We start from the raw sequence: 17,355 nt of genomic DNA, 5'->3' as shown, positions 1-17,355 counted from the left end.
AGTGTAGTGAGGTACCTTTTGTTAGTAGCTTGTAGTGTAGTTATATTTAAAAAAAATAAACAAAAGTGATTAGCATTACAGATGACGGCAAATGCAATTTTTGGATGAACTTTTCCCTGTATTTTTTTCCTTGCAGTGATGGGCCCATCTGCTGACTTTCTGTTCTGCTTGATGCTCTTCAGGCTCATACCGAGAGCACAATAAGAGCTTCTATGGCCTGATTCAGACTGATATCATGCTGGAAACTATTTAGATGGGGATCACATGTTTTTGGGCACGCTGTGACTGAGAGTCTGCTCTTAGCTCGCTTAACAGGAAAACGTCTGACCTCCAGCAGACAATCAGTCACTTGTTTAGCAGGTTGGAGATGCAACTTGGAGCCTCTCTGTCAGAGAGCTGCTTAAAATATGGGCTGTTTCGCTGTTTGTAAAGCTGCTCTCCTGAGAGGAAACTCAGCACAGCGAGAGTCAGATGGAATGAAAAGAGGTCAAATGTCCTGTCAAAATGCTGAAATGTTGACACTATTGATCCTTTTGACATCTGTAGTGGTAGTTGCCTTCACGTCCATAGAGTTGCAGAGACATTCTGCCTTGATTCATTGCAGTGGCGGAGCCAGAGGGGTGTACAGGGTGGCACTGGACACCCCTGACATCTGAATGGCCACCCCGGGTGCCACCCCAAAATTTAATATGCCACTATTTAATTTTCTTTGTTTAATCGTACTGAAAGAAGCATTTATTTTAGCATTGAACTCAAGGGCACGACATGTCTGGTGTGTCGCATCGTGCTTCATGTCGTCCGGTGTACCTTCCAGCCTCTGCTAACTGTCACGTACGCGCTCTCACGTCACACGTTTGTTTTCTTACGCAGTGAAAAACATCGCAGAGCAAAGAGGACACAGACAATGCATTCAAGTTCTGTTAGTTTTATTAAGAATTTCAAACTATAAATACAGTTTTGGAGCTCTTTTTTTGTTTGTTGTTGAAGCAGGAGTGCATTATGATTAGCATGAAATAAACATGAATGAACATCCGATGGCGTGTTGAAAGATATAACTTACTGAATGTATAGTGTCTCATGTAATCACTCAATGAGTGTTTCAAACGTGCAAAGCCAGCAGCTTGAAAACACTGTCGCATAAAAATCCATTGTGTCCATAAACTAGCAAGAAAAAATGTACTCTAAAGAGGAGAATTTTGCAAAGAAAATTACATTTATAATATTTTTACTCATATAATTATTATTTTTTAATTATAATTAATAAAAATTTATAGATATAACATTATAAAAAGGTCTAATATGAACTTGTATACAAATCAATAGTTATTTTTAACTTTAACAAAAGGGTTCCGTTTAGTTTAGATTAGAAAAATTGAGAAAAATAACATGTACTTAATCGCAAGCTTGTTAACTATTCCTGAATAATTCTCACTCTAGGCTGAACTCAAAAGTTGGCAGCCCTGTTTGGAGTAAGTTGAAGTTTTAGGTTTCCAACATTTACAAAATTCACTGTAGGCTATAAGTTAATGTTAGGTCTTTTGCTCCAACCGATGGTTATATATATAAATTGAAGACACTATGATGAAATCTAGCATTTAACTAAATATTTTACAACACATTTATAAACCACAGAGATTCTTTAATCATTTTCTTGAACAGGCTAATCAAAACACTTTTTAAAATAAGTTTCCCCAAAGTAATTAAAATAAATATTTAATAAATTAATAAGTAAATAATTATGGTATGAAAAAATAAAAAATAAATAAATGCATACACACATGTATTAAAACATATAAATAAAATAAAAAAAAGAATAAAAACAAATGAATAATAAAAAACGAAGAAATATGGAAATAAATGCAGAAATGTGGAAATAAATGCAGAAATAAAAAATAAATACATGAATTAAAAATAAATACATTAACAACAAAATAAATAAATAAAAGCCAGTTACACCAGTGCAACAATTTATATAATTAATACATCCGCAGTTAAATTAATAGATCCACAAAAAATGAGCATCACATCATTGACCCAGATGCAAACAAGAGAAATAGTCAGACAACAGAACAACAGAACAAAATCAGACAACAGAACCATATTCACTGCAGAATGTTGGAGGAAAAAAATAAAAATGTTTCAGTTCAGTGTCGGCAGAACATGTGGTTTCTAGGGAGTTACCATGGAGACCAAAACACATTTGTGCTACCTTGACACTTGCAGGTAGGTTGTTTTTTTTGTTTTTTTGACGCTCTAAAAAGCAGAGATGTTCATTTTCTGGCTTTAAGAGCCTTGACATGGTAGTAATCAAACACACACACACACACACACACACACACACACACACACACGCATTATTATATTATATTATATTATATTATATTAATCCATCCATTATATAAAAAAAAAATATATTCAATTTTTTGAGCTTATAACATTGTGCTAAAAATAAACAAAGAAGATTCTGGACTATATTAGCCTCTGAACTTCAGAGTTTATCTTATCTGCCTCCAAAAAGGCAGCAAACCCAACAATAGCCCACAAAGAACAGCAAAGATTCCATCACATCACATCCGCCTCAAGTGAGGTAAGGGTCAGAGGTCAGAGTTCTGCTTATTTGAGGAGCCAGGGAAGGAAGTGCAGTGCGGAGGAGCTGATGAGATCCAAATGGAAGAAGGAAACGCACTCATGTCTGGGACTCTTCTCTGCTTCCGTCAGCCACATTTACGGAAAAAGCACGAGTCATTTTTGATATGCCACTGATAAGCCTGTGACATTGCTGGCTGTATGAGATTAACCAGGCAGAATATGGCACCTGTCTATTCATAGCACACAAAATAAGTCTTGTTATCAGGAATTCTAGCAATGTGTCATGTTTAGCACCATTGGCACTCTTGTAAACCTGAGGGGGAAACACCTTTACATCATTTCCTGCCATCATCACAACTTTTTACAGGCTCATTGTTACAAAAAAGTCCTAGCTGTCATCATGATGTTATAGAAAAAGCCTTGTTCCTCCTTATTGAATGAGTTTTTCTATGTTAAAACAGGGTTGTTATCATTAACTAAACCTAAAACTATTAAAACATTTCTGTTAATTGAAATAATGCTGAAATAAAATAAAATATACATATTAGATGAACTACCTAAACTTAAAACTAAACAAAAATTATAAATATTGTCTTGGCAACTAACTGAAAGCACTAAAATTACTAACTGAAAATAAATAAAAAGTCAAACTGAACTAAAACTAACAATGAAATAAAAATACATGAAACCTAAATAGTAGTAGCTAATATATTTGGGTTTATTAATTTTTAAATATATAGTAAAAATAAATGAAAATTAAATACAATTTAAATATTAAAATTAAATAAAGTAAAAAAAATACTAAAAATGAAACTAAAATAAAGATTTTGAAAAATAAAAGATTATTTAAAATATTAATAAAAACTATAATAGGATCAAAATAATACTAAAATAACACTATATTAAAAAATGGAAGACCTGTGAAAAAAATGGAAATGGAAGACCTGTGAAATATCTGGTTGAACAGGATGCTGTCAGGTTTAAACGGCACCTGAGATGGCTGTTTTAGCCAAGTGCCCTGTTGAAGCAAGTTTAGAAAAAAGCATGAAAGGGAAGTGTAAGGGTTGGGTATGACTTTGTTCTAACGCCCTCACATGACTTCAGTGTAGCAGCGCTCAACCGAGCAACAGCGGCAAACACATCTGCCCAGTACTTCACACTACTTTGTGAATGTCTTTATATAAACTACTGTCAGGAAACATTTGTTAATGGCGACACACAGCTACTGGCATTTCTTTATGCTCGATCATATTTTCTGACATGTTGTTCGCACATCTGGTCTTGCTGGAATCCCTTCCCCCCCGATGGCAGAGATCATGGGAAAGGAAATGATCTTATCACACAAAGCCCGTCCCTTTCATGTGCATGTCGCAAATGCAAACAGTGATAAGTGTATATGACTCCTGCGCAGGTGAAGCTCATTATCATGAAAATGAGCCTCTGGGAAGTAGGCAGCAGGGTTTGAAGGTGCAGATCTGGTTCTTGAGGTTTAGAAAGACAGTCTAACCCGGGGCACAAGAATGTGAGCTGATGACAGTTTCACTGTCTCTTTCGATTCTACCGCACTGACAACCTGCATGACTTTCTTTTTTCAGAACACAAAAGGAGAATTTTTGAAGAATAATCTGGGCTCTTATAATGAGTGTGGTAGAGAACAAGAAGAAAGCCCAATAAAAGCATATTAAAAAACACCTCACAGCTTATGCACTATAACCTCCTGACACCATGGAGTTTTGTTCTCTGTAGAGGACAGTATATTTTAGTGAGATCTTACATGTCACAGTTTTAAGTCTGGATGTCCTTCAGAGATACCAAATATTTGAAAGATTCCCCATGACCGCTCCCTCTCCTTGGTTTTTAATATGGCTGACATTAATTTAGTGATCAAATTTAATACCCTTATGGAAATATGATAATATTTTGTAACGATCATTTAAATCAGACTAATTTTCCAATTGTTTGTCATAAATCAACATCTCAGGAAAAAGTTATGGGGTTTCTAGTCAAAATATGACTTTCTGTTACGAAACAGGACATTGATTGACACCAGGACTAAAAGCATGTTTATTACACATTTTGGTAGACACAACAAGTGCACAGGGAAAGAAATTATATATCAATATTCCTATAAAATATAAGATATTATTTTGAAAATCTTGCCAATTATTACTATCATTATTACACTTCTTTTTTCATTACATGTTGCCTCAAAAACACATTATTATGCAAATTAGATACCGTGTATAGAAACATTGTATATAATGGGACAACCCATTTATGGCCATTTTACACACATACTGCATAAAGCAAAATGGCATATCAAAAAGGTATATCATATCATTCTGTTATATCTTTCATAATATAGTTTGGTATAAATGTTTATTTATTGGTGATTTATAAAAAATTCAATGTTTTTGCCTTTTCGTGTCTATTCATGAGTCCTGGTGTGCTCTATAGAGGACATAGCATAACATATAAATAAAATATAATTTTTCAAAAATGTTATTTTTCCATTTTTTTAAAGCTCTAAACAATGTAATGACATGAAAAAAATACTAAATTCACAAAACTTATTTTCTGGTAGTTAGGAGGATATTCCAAGTGTTCTGAAGCCAACCAGTAACAAAATTTAAAATCCTCACAGATTTTAATCACATGATCCAGTAACAAAAACAGTTTAAATTATTTATTCAGCAACACCAATCCTGGCTGACCACCTACAAAACTTAACCCTAACCCAACTGCTAAATAAAAAAAAGGAGTAGACAAAAAGAAACTCAAAGATTTGCAACAATTTGAGGGTGAGTAATTAATGACAGAATTTGGGTAAACCATCCATTGAAACATTATGGGCCAGATTTACTAACAGCTTGCGCCAGCGCAAACCGTCTTTTGGTGTTAAAATAGTGCTGTCAGGATTTACTAAAGACGTGCAGTGAAGAATTAGTGCCGATTACTGGTATTTGCGCCATTATTTAAAGCTCCAAAAAAGCATGTCTGGTTCTGTTCAGCATTGTTGATTGGATGGCGGCAGATCTGAATGTGAACTTGAAGTGGATTGTAAAAAAGGGGCGGAGTTTATGCTCACAAAATGATTGGAGATGTCCAGAATACGTCTGTTGTATAAGAGAAATGAGATAAATTATTTTTGAATAAAATTACAAGGTAAAAAAATGTAACAATACAACATGCATGAATGAATTTATCCCAATAAGATCAAATCATGTATTTAGAAAATAGATGTTAAAGTCATTCCGACTAACAATATTCTTCAAGCTGCACATAAACTGCCTCAAATAGTGAAGGTTTTGCTCATGAATATTCACATTCTGATGTCTGAACAGCAGTGTGTTTCAGCCAGAAGTTACTTGACTGGACATTTCCAGAAATTCAATTTTGCATCGAGCAAACACAAAGGAAGTGTTTTTGTGATTAAAACATCTGGTGGAACCGAATGCAGGGGTCTGTTTGAAGAACCATTTTAAAAATGGCACACTCATGGCATGAGATGCTAAAAAACAGTACACACTCGCACCACTGCACCCAAATAATTTCCACATTTCGAATGCGACTGAAAGGCTCACACTGAGAGCTCTAAGTAAGTGTGGGATTTTCTTGAGCAACAGACCATAACAATTTCTTGCAAAATACAACAGGAGCCAGCGGCTCCCTTTAAACAGGTGATCTCTGTTATAGTCATATAGTTTTGTAAGCTGTTGGCAGCTTGGCAAGGCTGGACATTTTCAGTCACCCACAGTCGCGAGGTCTAAGCAAGCGGCCACTTCCATTCACACGTCAGAATCATTTCTGCTGCTTTTGTGAGCGCTCACGCTGGAGAGCTGAGAGTGACCTTGAGCGGTTTTGACAACACGCAATTACAGTGCAGGGAGAGAGATGTAGTTGGGCTGGGAGAGAAAGAAGGAAGAAGAAAACAGCAGGAGGAGAGCAGCATGCCTCTTACAAACAGGGAAAAACAGCAATCCCAAGCAGGCAGGCTTAGTTTCCTTCCTTCAGACCCCGCACACACACCAGAGAAGGAGCATGTGTGAGTGTGACACATACTTGCTTACCATGGCAGTGGACAGGCAAGACAAGAACAGAAAGAAAGTGCTCTTGTCAGCGCTCCACATGGGAGTGAGCGGGCCGTGATGAGTCTGCAGTTGTGCGTACCATGCTTGTGCAAGAGTGTGAGCGAAAATCTGGGCTGCATCCCAGAGCAGCGATCTAACAGCTTTTATTATTGCTTTGTTTTTATCATGATGCTCGCCGTCAAGCGCTCGTTTGTTCTATTTTTCCTGTTTTAGTCTCCCAAAAGAAGAGGCCTCATGTGGCACATGCTTCTTTTCTGCGCTTGATACACCTCCTGCATATTTGAAAGAGTTGACATAATTTGGTGGACACATAGCCGTGCCATGTTATGACTAATGGAAGGGAGAGTTGGCTGGATGGCACCCACATAGTTTCATGCTAGGTATGCTGCACATCTGGTGACAATGTTCAGTAGAACACGGTTTTTCAAGTAAAATTAATAGGAAAACCATTTTTCTCAAACCATGGAAGCTTGTGCAATGCGTTCACAGTGCGCTGACCTTACGGGAATCTTCTTGTCTGTTATTATTAGTCATCGTGCATCCACCTACTCCCAAAAGGCCACTGAAGGCCAAGTCACACAGCAGCACAAAACACGCCCTCGGTTTTCAGTTTGAAGTCTAGACAAGTTTGATTCCGTCCAAACTGCACATGACTTCAAGTAGACAAACAGGGTCGGCAGCCTCCTCAGACTCATGCCACACTGTATGCTAAAGACAGAGACAAGCGAGCTGGCCGACCTATATAAAAGTGGCCCTTCATCCTCACTGCAATAATATTAGCACACAGGCATAACTACAGATGAGACCGAACAACAGCCCAGGACCCAATGCAAACTACTGCCTGCTGGATTATGCAGTCAGTTGTGATTTTCTCTGTATTTTGATGTCTAAAATAGCCTTTTTTACATTGCAAAGGAAGAAGAACTAAATCCACTAAATTCATATGCAGACAGTGGTGGGGAGGGAATTTAGGGAGCTGGCTGGAAAGAGTTACCTGCTAGGGCACGATAAGCTGCGTTCAAGTCCTACTTACAAATTCTGAAATCATAAGTATGTGGTATGTATTAAGAGTTAGGAAATTACTTTTTCATGTACTGTATATTTTTCTCTCATTTTGCTCACTAACAGAATTTGCCATGATTCTTTAATTGAAACACCCCACTCTTGCAAAGTCTGAGCTTAAAGTCAGCATAAAATTCTAGAAAATTCTATTTTGCAAATGCATGTTATTGATCTTATTGTGAACGATTCATCGATGTATATGTTCAAGCTCGCATTCATTCTGAGTGCAATGCAAAATCCAATAAACAGCCGATGGATCTTCACCCTATTTTGTTAGTAATAGTAATTTACACTGGAATGTACGTCACAATACGAAAGAAAAGATTTGTCTTTACTTCCATTTCATTGTGACTTTTAAAGAAAGTATTCTTACTGTTAATTGCATTCATGTGTGCTCAACCTGTAAATAAATACATTTCGGCATTACTTCAGTGCACTATTAGACTTGGTGAAATCCCCTAAAACTGCGGTCAATGTATGACGAGCTTTTTTCCCTTTAAAATCTTTGTATATTTACTTTGTATCTAAATTTGGCTTCGACAGCAAGTCAACCAGCCCACCAGGAAGCTCCCTATGGTCACTCCATCCATCAGGCTGATGTTCTCCACAGGCCTCTAAAAGTGAAGAGATTATGAGAGCAAGGCACACAAGATGAGGAAGACACGTGCTTCATATGAAAAACATAAAAACCTAACCTGAAATATCTCACACACTAACCCTCAATGCAAGGAGTATAATAGAAAAGCCAATATTCTACAATAACAGATCGAAGCAGCTGTGTAAAAGTAAAATGGCTTTTAATAGAATGATCTCACTGGAGGGAAAACCTCAATGTAAGACACTACTGATCAAAGCCCTTCCTTTGGAATCACCCACAACATTATCAAAGCCCTCCAAAATTACACACTCACATTACACATCGTTTCACACCACCAGCACTGCTTCTGGACTTAATAAACCCTCACATTCAGAAACTCTTTTTGCTCATTAAAGCCATGTCGATTAGTCTGAGAACCCGCAGTCATTTAATTGTGCCTGGAACTGTGCACAGGACAGGACTGACAGCAGAGGTAAAAGCATCTCTAGTTAATCTCACTAATCTAAAGCATTATGTCATACATAGTTGCAGAAATAATGTTCAACAGCATGCCACAATCTGTCAGATTGAACCAAATCAAACAACACCTGAACTTGACGAGACACACTAAAGATACATTTTCAGAGTACATGATTTATGCTCCAAAACATAGGCAAAGTATATGTAAAAGATCACAACCTGTTTCCATGCATCTTACTATGATTCAGAGTAGAGCATTTTTGCTTTTAAAAGTACACTGAAAAAATGAATAAAATGTGCTAAAATATATGATAAAGGTGCGAAACACAGCTGCACATTGTGCCTAACAGTGCCTTTAGAAATACAGCAAAGCCTCTCCTGCCTTACTAACTATGCATGTTACAATGCTCCATTAATTTATGATTGTTTATTCACATAATGACTATAATTATCTGTGTTTACCTTTTGTGCTGCCACATTTATAACATACTAGCAGGTCATTTTTAGATAATGTTAATATTAGTAGTTAGCGCCTGATTAAATTTGAGGAAACGCTGCCAATGAAAATGCTGAGTTCATCGTTACTTTGAGGACAAGCTAATCAAGTCAGTGAAATCAGCAACTAAAATGAAACCACATGAGATCATGCTACTGTTAATACATCCTCTGACTCAGAGTTGCAATTATAATTTGTTAAAAAAGGTACATTAACTTCTTTCAGAATCAGAACCCAATTAGCGACTGTATGTTTCTAAACATACATATGATCATCCAAAAAAAATGTAATGTGAGTTATTAATATGTAGGCTAAAACTAATTAAACAAGGTGATGCATTAATAAAGTTTTATTTTATTTTAACTTGATAAGCTACATTGAAGAAGACTTTTTTTTATTCTAAGTATGCATTGTGTTTTTTTTCCCCCCTCAGTCCACTACTGAATAGGGAGGTGTGCTGGTGGGACGCCCCAAGAACTCTGACACAATTCTAATACCGCTTCTTTGAAAATATGAAACTTGATGCATTAGAGCTGTGGGGAAAACGTCTGACCCGTTTTAAGCTTCTTTAAGTGACAACAGAGTCTTTTCTTTCAAAAGTTGTCAAACAAGTCAGTTAACATGTCTTTCTCTAAGCGATATTGTTACTTTGAATTTACTTTTCAACATAATGTGTCCATTTTACACATAACAGGAAGAACTAGGTTAAATAAAAGGGCAGCCTTTTTTAAATATCAGCACACTCCATTCCCTTCAAACCTTCCTAATTGTTCTTTTGCCACCCCTTTTACAGTAAACCAAAAGACCATTGGTGTACTACAGAAATGGTTAATGGTTGAAAAGGAAAAGGATGTTGAAAAGGATGCATGTTCATCTCACAAAAAGAAATGAAGAGTCACACTTTTGAGTTTGGTGGCCAGACTGCAATAACACCACATAAACATTAAGCCTTCTGCTTTTTATAGCAACTGAAACTTAAAGGGCGTTCACACTGATAGCAAAAAAATCACTTGAGGTCACCAAACTCTGTGGAATATTTTTTTATGTTTGTAGCCATTCACAGCTTTCACCATAAATCACCAACTCTCATTAGCTTTGTTTACATGCAACTAAATAACCTGCATTAATTAGATTGATGGCTCAATTGGACTGAACAATCTTAATGTAAATACCTCGGTCGATCCAGCTGAGCTCAATCCTCAATGCTGTAGACCTGAGATAATCTGATCAATAGGAAAAAATAAGCATGGAAATACTTGAATGCGACTACTTTCTCGAATGGATTCAGAAATACCTTTCACATACAGTATGCACATGCACATTACATATGTTTTGCATCTTACGAATGTGCATATGTTTATTTACATCTCACGTCTGGCCGGTGGAAAAGAATGAATACTAAATATTTGCAAAAAAAAGCTCTTCTTGACATATTTGTCAGCTTTCGTTTTAGATATGTCATCAAGGCAAAAATGACAATTACAGTAGCTCCAGTGACATTATTGCACTGGCTTTCTCCGGTTCCGAACGCAACGACTTAAGTATGAGCTTAATTTTTCTCAGAAATACATGCAATGCACATATAAAAGAATATGTGAATCAGATTTCAATGTGTAGGGTCCATATAAACTGAGCTTTCAGAATCTCAACTCAGATTGGGATTCGGATTGACAAAAAATAGTGCATATAAACATACCTATTGAAAATCAATGACTTCAGGTTGCTTTGTCGCTAAAAACGGCACATTTCATTGTTCAGCCTTTTGGTCATGCAACTGATTGAGCCAGTGTTGTTATATCTGACCCAGTCGGGCCATTACAACAACCACACTGCAATCTGGCATCGCAGAAATTACCCACTCCATTTTACTAAACAATTTCTCTACCACAAATGTATTTTAAATAGGGAAGCTTGATAAAACCACTTGTAATGAAAGAGATCCACTCTTGGCAAGACAGGCGGACAGTCAGACAGACACACACTGCCGTGTGACTCATCCACACATGACCATGCTTCTCCATTACAGCCACTCAACTCCATCAACCTACTCCAGCACTATCCTCCTCTTGTCCTTTCCTCTACTGTGCCGACCTAGAGCCCAGTTGGAGCGCACCTGCAACACATAATGACGACAGTCGATCGAGGCCCTGCTTAATCGGGCTCGTTACATCACCATGAATGATGATCCCCTGAATGAGATAATGTTTCGAAAGCATTGCGAGCACAAGCTGGAGTGGGACGTGGCGACGGGCCAGGGACGCCTCGCGCAACTGCATTCCCCACAAACTTTAGAACAGAAGTTCTCACTCTCCAAATAAAATGATTGCTTGTATTCTTGAATATCTCTTGCAAAACATCACCGATTATGTTTCACAGGGGTACTGATTTAGATGCAGGCCAGTAAATGCCTCTTCAAAACACATAAGCCTGGCCTGAAGCGACACACAGGCTAACATGCAGGCTGTGTTTCAATACCTGAAAAACACTGCTGTCACAGGAAGTATGGCATAGAGATGCATCTCAGTTTATACTGCAGTCATTAAATATTCACTTAGCTGTGTCAACGGCTCCCCTGAAACTGGTTTAGATCATTAGATATGACATTATGGTGCCTTGAATGCCTGTCTGAAACAAGTTTATGAAAACGCTACCCGTGTATGATGTTCCATTTGTGCCTGAAATGAGTCGACTGCTTTATACTATACATTTGTCCATGTCTATAGTCACTGTGTACTAGTTAAGATAAATTAGTATATGTTGATGTGTCTTTTGTTTATGTCGTCTCGTTCTGTTCCTCCCTGTTGTGCGTTCAGTTCAGTTCAGTTCTATGCTTTATTTATTTATTTATTTATTTAGTAATTTATCAGACACTTTTATCCAAAGCAACTTACAACTGAGGACAACAGAAGCAATCAATTGTAGTATTAAAACAACTAAAAACAGATCCAAAACTAAAAGCTAAAACTTTATAAATACTACCTATACACATTTTAAAAATAAAGAGATTAAATAAAAAGGACAAATGCATACAACAAAATTTCAAAACTTAACATTTAAATGAAAAACAAAAAATAAAGCTAAAAACAATTCAAAATATTAAAGAACAAAAGGTATAAGAGTATAATAATGATTCTAACATAACACTAAGCCAAACACCAAAAAAAAACTACTACATATGTGTATGTACAACCATACACACATACATATATACTGTATATGTACACACACATTTATAAATTCAATATATATATTATTTCATTTCCATTTAGTTTGTTGAAGTAGTAAAATAACTCAAATCAACAACTTACTTACACATAGTAAGAAATGGTTATAAAAACTGAAACAGAAGTGAAACAAGTAATAGGAAATATATATAAAAAAAAAATGCTTATATAAAAAAATGCTTTATAAGTTACTGCTCTTAGTGAACATCCTGCAATGTATTTTACAGATATCCAGGCAAACAAATAGAACACTTAGATTTCTCACCATCTTTGAAACACTGAATTTGAAAAGCACAAAGATGAACCCTAAGGACTATAGATTTATTTACGTTCATTTACGTCTAAACCTTCCATTTGTTTACCAAGATAACAAGTCTCTCCCTGAGAGCAGTAAATTGGCATAAAACTGAGCTGAACACATGACAGGATGACACAATAACAGTTGTGCCCCAAGTGACGTACTATAGAACTATGCATTCATATGCACAACCTAGTGTATTAATTATATAAGTTTATTTTGTCATTTAACACTGATAGATTTGAAGTGCACTTTTTCATTTTGGCTTTTTCAGTGTGAACACACTACTCTATACTATTTATAAAATAAAATAAAATAAAAACGGCATAGAATAGTGATGTGTGAATTGGGACACATCTAAATATTCCACACTTTATTTTTCCAGTTAATAAGAGCATCATCCAGGTATTTGAAATCAGCTTTTTCTTGTTTGAATTTTCAGTGTGAACACACTACTCGCACTATTTATAGGCCTACTACAAAACGGCTTAGTATGCAAACTGGGATGCACCTATAGACAAAGGTATTGAACAAACTAAAGAATTCCACTATTTTTGGGGCACAAATTAAACAAGATACTTGTGTAGTCAGTTTAGCTACATTCACATATTCAGTGTTTGGAACTGACAATCATATTTATTAACAGACGTGACTTTTAAATGGTCCTGTTCATGCTACAGCTTACATGCCTGCTTCAAATAAATTTTATTCTCGAGATAGGCTAAATGAATGACGTCTGTAACCATCGGTGGCAGAGGAAAAAAAAGTTATTGCCTGAGTTAATCCATGAAATAGTATTTAACGGACAGCAGCTTTTTGTTTTTAATTAAAGTATTATTTTCGAATTTGTTATTAGCGCTCAAAGTCTGACTGCGGCTTTACCAGAAATCTCCACATGAAAAACGCATGATAAGCATGCGTTTAGTACAGAGTGGCAGCGGCCTTTGGGTTTGAGCACATTGAACGCATCTGAAACACAGGTAGGCTAATCAACAATCATCTGATAAAAATCACTATGGAGGCGGGGCATCGATAACTGTTGAACTGACGTCATCACATCACCGTGGACAGTGTAGGAAATAAGTGAATTGCTATTACTGAAGTATGCATGGAAAACATACAAACACTAACGCACTATATATTCGGATCAGAACGAGTGGCCATCTGACAACAAATGCAGCGTTTGACAGACATATCAGACCTGCAAACCCAGCAAGAGGTTTGAAATATAAGTGGATACTGCGATGAAGCATATCAAGTAAACCGGAGCGCATAAAGGCTATGTAGGCTGAAGTCATAAACACGGAACAGCGCTCGCGCCTCCAAGACATGCCAACGTCTCGTGATTAAAAAACACTCAACTTCAAGTTCGGGTATTTAAGCATTACACATCCTTAAAACCATTCACGGTTGAAATACACCAATAGCCTATTACAATGATACAGTAAGAATATTCTTTAAAACTGTGCGATGCATTATAATAACACATAGATGCATCTGATCTCACGACTCACCGGTATGTTCATTGCATTGGCGTATATTAACCTACACACCAAAAACAGAAAATGAAACGTTACGAAAGAAACGATCACCTACCCTTATTCGATTCACAAGCACTTCGGGACGGGGGAAAAATGTTAACAGCTGAAATCTCCAGATCCCTGTGAAATATCGATGTGAACAGCCTATATTTATTTCATTTTGTCCAACGTTAAAGCTGAGCAAAAGAATAAACAGCTGCATATGTCAAAGTCTCCCCGTCTTGAGGCTCTCGGTGATAAAAATCCAATGTTAAGACATTGTAGAGCAGTTTATATGATTGTTCCCACGCAGCTGCGAGTAGGCTACATTCCCACGCACGCACGACACACGGAGAGAAGCGATCGGCTCGGGTAAGTTTAGTTTTGGTCTGCCGGTAATTCAGTTTCATAGACCTGGAGCCCCGCCCGTGTCGACCGAGACTCGGTCAAGTGCGTGGCCGATTGGTGCGCGTACACACACACTGTGAGGCGCAGAGACTCACACAGTCTGTGTGTGTGTGTGTGTGTGTGTGTGTGTGTGTGTGTGTGTGTGTGTACAGCCATGACTAAGCAGGGAAGTCTTCAGCAGGGTCTGTTAAAGACAGACACCGAGTTTGTGTTATGTTGTGTTCCTCTCGACTATTACAGTCGTGCGATATTGTTTGGGACTAGTTGTTTAGTTACTGTATGGGTTTAATATCAACTGACAGCCTGATATGTTGACTGCGGTTTGTGACAGAAACTCATTTAGATAAGGAGATGTGCATTAGTGCATGATCAGAAGTTCAGACCTCATGACACTTGTGAAATTATGCTTTCTTTCTTTCTTTCTTTCTAGTAGAAGAAGACAGAATATTACATTTAGTTTAATAAAATATTACCATAGTAGTAGGCTACTTTTTCAGCTATTTTGTATTTTATAAACTGTAAAATAAAAGTATGCTTCATGTGGTAAAATTTATTGCCTGATTTAGTCAAAAATATTACTCTACAAGAGTTAATTCCTGTCATCGAATTTGGTCGCCCAGTGTTGCAAGAGTCCTAATATACAATCAATCCAACAGCACTGGGCCTTTTCTGTTTTTGTATCTCTATGCCTCTCTGTGTTTGTTTCAGACTGACTGTCAGTATGTATATTAATCGTTGAGTTTTTTGGTGACTTTTTTGCTAGTTCCATTGTTAAACCTGTAGGGCCCTGTTTACACCTGGTATTAAGATGTGTTTTGTATCTGATCACAAGTGGACAACGCTAAATACAGGTGTGAACGGGGTGTAAAACGTTTTGAGCTTGTCCACTTTTGACCACTTCCAGAGGTATAGTCGAAAACGCATTCGATTGGATTGCTCTCGTAGGGTGGATGCTCATGTGGTCGGATGTGTTCAAACAGCCACAAAATACTGCCTCCTCGCTGTCTACTGACCTAATTCTAAAACATTACGGAACTTGCTGTTGAAGCATGTTAGCCAGACAGGTTTTAAAATTTGCCGTCTGAAATCCTAAGTTTGGTATGAAAAATGTCAAATTTGCCTTACCAGTCCTGATTCTAAATCAAACCCTCTCCGTATCGTTCACAGTCTTAAGTAAATTGCGTAAGCATATTTCGCAGTATTAGTTCGAAGGATCAGGAAAAGCCCATTCATACACTCACATATAGACCCTCCCCTCAAAATCAGGACAGAAATGTCTGAAAGTGGACAAAAGTGTTGGATTAAAACACCAGGTGTAAGCAGGAATGTATCTCCCTTGTCTAATTGTGATCCAATCGACCAAAACGCATCTTAATACCAGGTGTAAAGAGGGCCTAACTGACTATATGTGACTAGTGTCTGACTCCGAAACCATATTTAGTGCACTCATTCAATTCCGTAATGCACCACAATAACAAGTGTATTGCTGTGTCCTGAATCCAAATTCATAATATTCAAAGAACAGTAGGCGAAAAGTACCAGAATGACTTACTACTTCCGCCAAGATTCTAGAGTGCGCATTTGATGGACATTTTACTATCATATGAAGCCATGGGAGAAGAGTTTTGAATGGCAGTGAAGCGACGCAACTGATGTAGGTCTGAACTGGTTGGTCATGTGACTTTGACAATAGTACATCTAAATTTAATTCATACTACCCATATTCACGCTATATAAAACATAATTTCAAACGAAATGTAGTACCTGCTATACAGTACAGTACAATTGAAATTGTGTATGTGACAATTATTTTTGCAGCAGCACCACAGACAGCACCATATATACAACAATGTCTTTATTCACTCACTCATTTTCATCCATTCCTTTCTTTTAATGTAGTGAACTATTTGTCATCCACTGTAATAGGGAATACTGAATGAGGGGGTGGGGGCAATTTCAGACATCAGACTGTCTTTATGAGTGAATTACTGAATTATTGACTCAACTGATTCGTTCAAACTCTGATTAATTTAGTAACACCATTATTCTGTGTCGCTCTGAGATGCTTGATGGTTAATTCTGCTGTGGAACATTTTCGAAGACGCTGAGACCCTGTGAAGACGGTCTCTATGTATCTAATAATTGAAGTTTTGCATACTGCATACTGGTTCATGTACATTTTTTTTTTAAACTTACATATAATATTCCAAACATAGTACTGGCCTGTCTTAGGGAAAAAAGAAAGGCACCCATTTCTTTCAGGCACCCATCCAGACTCATTTACAAGTCTAATACATTGTTTCTGCAGTGTATTGGAATGTTACACACCTCATTTCACTAGGATTTTTTCACAAAGTACTTTACAGTACTGTCAAAAGAAATGTAACAGCATGCATTAGCAGCTCTAACTACCATAGTTATAGACTATGAAAGTCACCAGGGAAATATAAAATGGGACAAGGTTTTGTTTTGAAAAAGTATAGACTGGATTTAAAGAGATTTATAGATATGGAACTACACCCACAAGCCACACACTATCTTCACTGAATGTTTTAGTAAATGATTAATCAGGGGAGCATTACTGAAATACACAGACGCACCCTAGTTACC

At 37.0% G+C, this 17,355-nt stretch overlaps 1 protein-coding gene across 1 annotated transcript in view; it reads right to left on the bottom strand.

The window, feature by feature from the left end:
- LOC107670513 (inactive rhomboid protein 1-like) overlaps window positions 1–14,813 on the bottom strand; it is a 53,185-nt gene extending 38,372 nt beyond the window's left edge. The window contains exon 1 of the mRNA XM_016463145.1: window positions 14,414–14,813. The gene's annotated coding sequence lies outside the window, so the exon portion shown is untranslated. The remainder of the gene's footprint in view (window positions 1–14,413) is intronic.
- Window positions 14,814–17,355: the final 2,542 nt, after the last annotated feature.

The sequence above is a fragment of the Sinocyclocheilus anshuiensis genome, unplaced genomic scaffold (genome assembly GCF_001515605.1).
Source record: "Sinocyclocheilus anshuiensis isolate Anshui unplaced genomic scaffold, SAMN03320099.WGS_v1.1 scaffold476, whole genome shotgun sequence".
Classification (NCBI taxonomy): Eukaryota; Metazoa; Chordata; class Actinopteri; order Cypriniformes; family Cyprinidae; genus Sinocyclocheilus; species Sinocyclocheilus anshuiensis.
The sequence above is the reverse complement of the archived record's forward strand: the minus strand, read 5'-3'. Positions and strand labels throughout refer to the sequence as shown.